This window comes from Rhinichthys klamathensis, unplaced genomic scaffold (genome assembly GCF_029890125.1).
Source record: "Rhinichthys klamathensis goyatoka isolate OS25496 unplaced genomic scaffold, OSU_Roscu_1.1 h1tg000271l_1, whole genome shotgun sequence".
Taxonomy (NCBI): domain Eukaryota; kingdom Metazoa; phylum Chordata; class Actinopteri; order Cypriniformes; family Leuciscidae; genus Rhinichthys; species Rhinichthys klamathensis.
The window spans coordinates 291,501-297,500 of NW_026606791.1; the positions used below are offsets into that span (position 1 = coordinate 291,501).

At 36.7% G+C, this 6,000-nt stretch overlaps 1 protein-coding gene across 1 annotated transcript in view; it reads right to left on the minus strand.

Annotated features, from left to right (window-relative positions):
- The window catches only part of efna1a (ephrin-A1a), a 305,299-nt gene that overhangs the window by 14,842 nt on the left and 284,457 nt on the right, over positions 1 to 6,000 (minus strand). The gene's annotated exons all lie outside the window — the stretch shown is intronic.

The following is a 6,000-nucleotide window of genomic DNA, read 5'->3' on the forward strand; positions in this document are numbered from 1 at the left end:
ATATGAGCTACAATTAAATGTGTTTGAATTACTTTTAACACACTTAATTTGATTAACAACTTCTTAAACACTGAAGCAGCCTCCATTCTTTAGGCATACAGGTCATCTTGGTGTTGTTCAATGTGTATTTGAATAGTCGTCTCATTTCACATGCTACTTTTTGCACACTATATAGCAGGGAAAGTATGCATATTTGGACGCAGGAATAATGTAATGTAAAAAAAAAAAGAAGTAGTTTGCTGTCCATGCTTATTTAGGAAATCATTTTTCATTCTAGTAAATGTCTAGTGTGTGCCTCACATCTTCAATCTGGTTTCACTATCACACATACACACTTGTGATTGTGTATCGCAGAATACACACACTGTCTGTTGACAGATTCAAGAAGAGCCAGCAGGCATTTTAGCACCCTTGTCAAAACAGCAGTTACTTCTGCTGAATGCTAATACATAATTCATACCTCTCATAGAACAAATCATGGGGCTCAAGTCTCCTCTATCTCTCCTTTTAATAATGATCCAAACTAAACAACAAATATAAATACTTCAAAAGGCATATAGTTAAGAAAGATCTTAACTCTTTTCATTTTGATACTGTTAAGCTTTGATTTGACAGTGTTAATTATGAAAAAAACAATACATATTCTAACACACACAAACAACTGGCTGTTTTTCATATTCACAATCCTTTTTTTGCAATACAATCTTACATTTTATTTTGAGATCTATAAGATCAACATGTTTTACTTATACTATCAAAATGGGAGGATATAATGAATTCCACACCTTCTAATATGTGTATTGCACAAACACACTCTAGCTTTACTCACTTCTCTGAAACAGTTATATGACACATATCCACCAGGATTTGGAGTGTACCACCTCCAGCCTCCTAGTTCAATCCAGTTTGGTCCTGAAAGTGAGGTATGTGACGTCTGCAACAGCTGTATGTCATAACAGGTAAGCCAGACAGGACAGGTAACAATATATATTCCTCAGAACAGACAACTTCCTCATGACTATTGGGCATTGCTCAACATCAAGCAAATGAATCAGGTTCCTGATGTCAACCTCATAATTAGTCAATGATTGCTTATGGGAAACTATCAAGGCCTATGCTTTCCTATATGGTGTACAGCAAACTCATTAGGCTGCTGCATATGTGTATGTAGAATCTTACAGCATTATGCTGTCTTCTAAAATATTTCGTTTTTGGCTAAATTCTAATCCCAGAGTGCACTACACTGAGCTCAGTAAAACAATTAAATCCAAGTACAAACAAGAAAAATCTCAAAAATAAGTAATTCATTCAATGCTGAAAAGTATTAATAAAAATAAAGTATAATGAAATATTTTTATATATAATTTAAAAAAGATGTCTATATAGCCGCGGGTGAAGTTTAATAATACATTTCCAATTTTTATGATTTCAGATTTTACTCTGATTATTTTTTTTGCACGTTACATCCAAAACACACCCATTACTCATTAAGAGAATAGGGACAACCCTTTTAGACCATGCGCCGGGTGCGCCGACCATTTTTCCCGTCGTTAAACTAGCAAAAGTGGATTCGGACACGCCCTAAGTGCACTTGCGCAGTGCGCTTTAAATCATGTGCTTAGATTGTTAAAATAGGGCCCTGAGGGAGAAATTTTCGTGTGCGTATTTGTAATTTGGTGGCTCTGAATTGTCAAAATACTAGCCTGACTTCGTCATACTCATATTCTAGTCAGAATGTGAGTCTGATACTGCTTCATAGGGCTTTGATTATGAGGCGTGTCTTAACCGAACCAGGAAAAAAAAACCCTCTGCACTCAATTGGATAGACCTACAACCAATGAGAGCAACGCAGTAAGTCAACTACTTTGCATAGCACAGTTGTCAACTACAGAACTCAAATGCACGCACGCTGGAAGAAGTAAAATAACGAGTGTTGCTTCTTTTACTTGGCCCTCTATGAGTGCGACCAAAGGAGAAACTACAACGACCACAGGGTTTTCATTGCGTCCCATCTTCTTAGTTAGTTACCATCGGAGCCAGCTGATAAATTAAACTTTTGCCGAATCCCGTAGGAAGGACGGCAAACACATCTTTCCGATCGACAAATGCCTTGATTGCAGTTCTATGTTCGTCTTTTAAAATGAATGCGCTGTCGATTTCTTTTACAACAGACGCAATAGCGGCATCTCTACATCTCAGTTCTCCAGCTGCAGTCATCTGTGAGGGAAACCAGTTCAACCCAAGCACTCTTTGATAACGTGAGGATTACGTCCCTGCAGATCATCTGTCCATCATCGAATAAAGCCCGCCCTGGCAATTTGATTGGCCCGACGATTTCTGAACCGATCATAATTACTCCTCAATGGAGCGAGTCCAGACCGAACTTCCCGATCAAAAAATGTTGTGGGCGGAGTTCGGGCTGGCATCCAGGCTATCAAAATACCTCTCAAAATGCTTGCAACGGATGCGAAAAACGCAGAAAATCGAAACCGATCCGAAATTTTTTATGAGATACGAAAGTTTCGTAGGTAGTGTGTAAACTTGATTGAGGTCGTATTTATTTTTTAACGTGCGAAAATTTCGGATGAGAATTTCGGACTCAGTGTATAAGGACCAACACTAGTGTAAGTAGCCTCTGCCAACAAGGTAGGCTTTTTGCACTTATAAACAGACACTCCAAACGCAATATTGCGCATTACTTTTCCCAACACTGCTTCAACGTCATAAAGGTAATTGTGGTAAACAATTTTAAGTTGAGTTTCTATGAACTTCCCAACACTGCTTCAACGTCATAAAGGTAATTGTGGTAAACAATTTTAAGTTGAGTTTCTATGAACTTTGCATGCTTTTTTTTGTGAGATGTTTGTCCTGCTATTTGTCTTGTTAAGCATTCCAAATCAGTCATTTATGAGGTTAGGATGCTGGCTATATAGGCAGTTCACTAGGTTTTGGAACAAAGCCACTGTAAGCTTGCAGTAACGTGTTTATTTCTTGGGTCTTGTCCTGGTCTTGGCATCATAAAGTTGAACATTTTTGAAAATGTTACAGGGAACTGATTTTCCTTTTTTTTTTTTGCACACTGTTCACATTTATCACGGGCAGATAGAGAGGAGAGAGCGCTGAGACAATACAGCCGTGGCAGCCGTACCATAAATGACATCGCTGGAGGTTGGCACAAACTTTTTGGCATGGATCACATCACAGTGTATATTGCATATGTATATTGTTAAATAAAGATGATGTATGACACGCAGTGAATACATATGCGCTCTAAAAAATTCTGACATAGAAAGGAAATATACACTAGGGAGAAAAACAAAACTTTTAAAGTTATAAAACCTTCTTGATACCGAGGTTTTGTTACCTAGAAACAGATTCCTGGACTATAACAGGCATTCAGAGGAGAATCAATGTCAACGGTGACCTTTAGCCCTGGGCTAAGTTTAATATGTGAATGGAAAACTTTTATAAGTTGTCACAATGTACTGTATCCTTTCCCAAGCTGACAAAGTTACTTGTATAGAAATACTTCCTTAAAATAAACTGACACAAAATCTACTTTTTTTTTTCTGGCAAAAAAAGTAAGCACTTTTTTTCTCCCCCACAAAAAGTGGAAGAGACAACTGAAGCTTGACCTTTTTGAGCTGAAAAATATAAATACAAATAAACAAGCTTCGCCCACATTAAGCTGAACACTGTGTTTTGTGTCTTTCTTCTGATGCATGTGATATAAGAGTCTTAAGGTGGACAGGTGTAGACTGTCAAAACTGAAATCCAAATGCATAAGCATTTGCCGGAAAGTGTAGTATTAAATCCAGGAATAGATACTAATGAGGCTAATTTAAACCGTGCCCACAGATGACCTTCTGTGAATGATCTGTGGCCGTAATCCTCTACAATACAGAAGATTCACACTCCTTAAAGGGACAGTTCACCCAAAAATAAAAATATACTTGTTGTGTCATATAACATTCTTTCTTATGTCAAACACACAAAAATATATATTTTGAAGAATGTTTTTGCCATACAAGTTTGAAACGATATAAGAGTGAGTAGAAAAATAACAGAATTGACATTTGTTGGGTGAACTATGCCGTTAAAGAAAGCGGGAGGCCTGTTTTGTGCCAGTGCACAACATTGCACTCTCTTTTCTTTTGGCCATTCTTTCATTATCTTGCAACACTGGTTATCCATGCCAGGTACTTTCAGATATCTTACGCGTGTTTAGCTCTGGACAGAAGAGTTGCTGTTTGTTGGACCAGTTTTATTATTTCTCAAAAGACTTGTTGCTTCATTTTGATTTTATATGCCGTTATTTTGTACAAAAGTCGAGGTTGCTTCTCTCGTATTCACAGGCTAAAATTTCCCGGCATCCACTTCTCCCTCTAAAAACAAATGACTTGTGCTCTCTTGCCATGATTGCTTTCATTGTAATATTTATATTCTAAAATAAAATAATATTCTAACATTTCTAACATTTCAGCAAGCTTTGAAATGTCATCGAAATTCATTTATTTTTTTGAATGTATAGATCAGTGAAAATTTAGGATTAATTATATAGTCTTTATTTATATTTTAAATGTGCATATTTTCCATTTTAGTCATTTTGCTATGGCCTTTTGTCATTTTTACTAGTTTTTGTTTTGTATTATTATTTCTTTATAGCTTTAATTTAATTGTAATTTTTCAATTTTAGTACTTCAACTTATTTATTTCAGTTATTTGCCAAGACAACATTTCAAATTTTCGTTTAAGCTGTTCTTCTAAGATTTATATCTAAGCTTTATTTTACTTACCAAAAACAATTTTTAATAGATAGATATGAATTGATGGATAAAAATTGAAATAGATAGATTTTACTAAATGGTTATGGTTTTACCTTTATACTTGTTGCATTAATGTAATTTCAAGTATTTTTGTTTTAAATGTCCAACATACACACACACACACACACATGTATATATAGCGTCTAAAGCAGCGTACAAGATGACATTCTCGAGAAGAAAAGTCATCTAAATGCTAAATGTGACCACAGAGCTCATGGCTTTAACCAAAACCATTTGCAATTAGTCCCTCATAATTACTTTTTTCCCTTCTTTACATTGCACTGTAAATGTAATTTTGGTCAAATGTAATTCTGAAAGAATATCACATAACCACAGCTAATTTCTGTTGCTTCTGGAAAAAAAGAGTCAATACTTCAGAGATCTTGCTGATAACAGCATTAAAGTGAAACGCAGAGGAAGTGGCCGAGGAAGCGGGATATTATGCAGTGGTCTTTGTGGACACATAAAGAACCCACGCTCGTTGTGTTTAACAGACAAATTAAACAGAGGCTGGACCACCCGGACAGATACACCGAATGTTAGCTTCCCAACACAGCACAATACCAGCAGCCTGTCTGAAACTATAGTATCTCCTGAGCGCTGTTGCAGCACACACACACACACACACACACACACACACACACACACACACACACACACACACACACACACACACACACACACACACACACACACACACACACACACACACACACACACACACACACACACACACACACACACACACACACACACACACAGCACCAGGGGCCAGATGTCAGAGATAAGTGGGTATATTCCTCTCACTGCACCGCTCCACATATGTCTAAACTTGGTGTCCTCATTAACCCAAACACACCATCCACACTCTCTGTACATCCGCGCAGGGCTGTCTAAACCTGTCAGAACCTTCATCCTCACATGGAGGCGAGAAACTGTCACTATTTTCAGGGCAGCGTGAGCTCCATCATTACGAAGAACAAACCTTTACTGACAAACATTTGATCTATTCTCAGAGCCATGTAAAAATGATCTGATATATTTTAGTATAAAAACATCTGATTATGGAATTTTTTTTTAGCCATCACAGGAATAAATTACATGTTAAATACATTAAAAGTAGAAGGCATTTTACTGTAAAAAAAAGCATAATAATATTTTACAATATTACTGT